This window comes from Caretta caretta, chromosome 13 (genome assembly GCF_965140235.1).
Source record: "Caretta caretta isolate rCarCar2 chromosome 13, rCarCar1.hap1, whole genome shotgun sequence".
NCBI classification, from domain to species: Eukaryota; Metazoa; Chordata; order Testudines; family Cheloniidae; genus Caretta; species Caretta caretta.
Genome location: NC_134218.1, coordinates 3,384,658 through 3,385,002, shown reverse-complemented (window position 1 = coordinate 3,385,002; position 345 = coordinate 3,384,658).

The window sequence follows — 345 nt, the reverse complement described above, 5'->3', positions numbered from 1 at the left end:
GAGGTTTACTCCAGCTCCAGATCTGGCTTGTAGATATTGTACCCTCCAGCCTTTGTCCCCAAGACACAGCAGATTTGTCATATGGTGTGTGGTTTAATAAACTAAAGTGATTAATTTTCCCCTTCCTAGAAGAAAGGCTAGAGAGACCAAAGCTAAGTCTGACTAATTCACACGGGCTGTCCCGCCTTGTGAGGGGAGCACCAGGATTCAAGGAAAGGGGATGAAACAAAGCTTGCCAGCACAGCCAGGGTTAATTTCCTTGACTCCACCCAGAGTTTCTGAGCAGTGGACTCTGCGTTGAACCTGAATTCTCAGGCCTGGCAGGGGTACAAGTGCCGTGCAGAA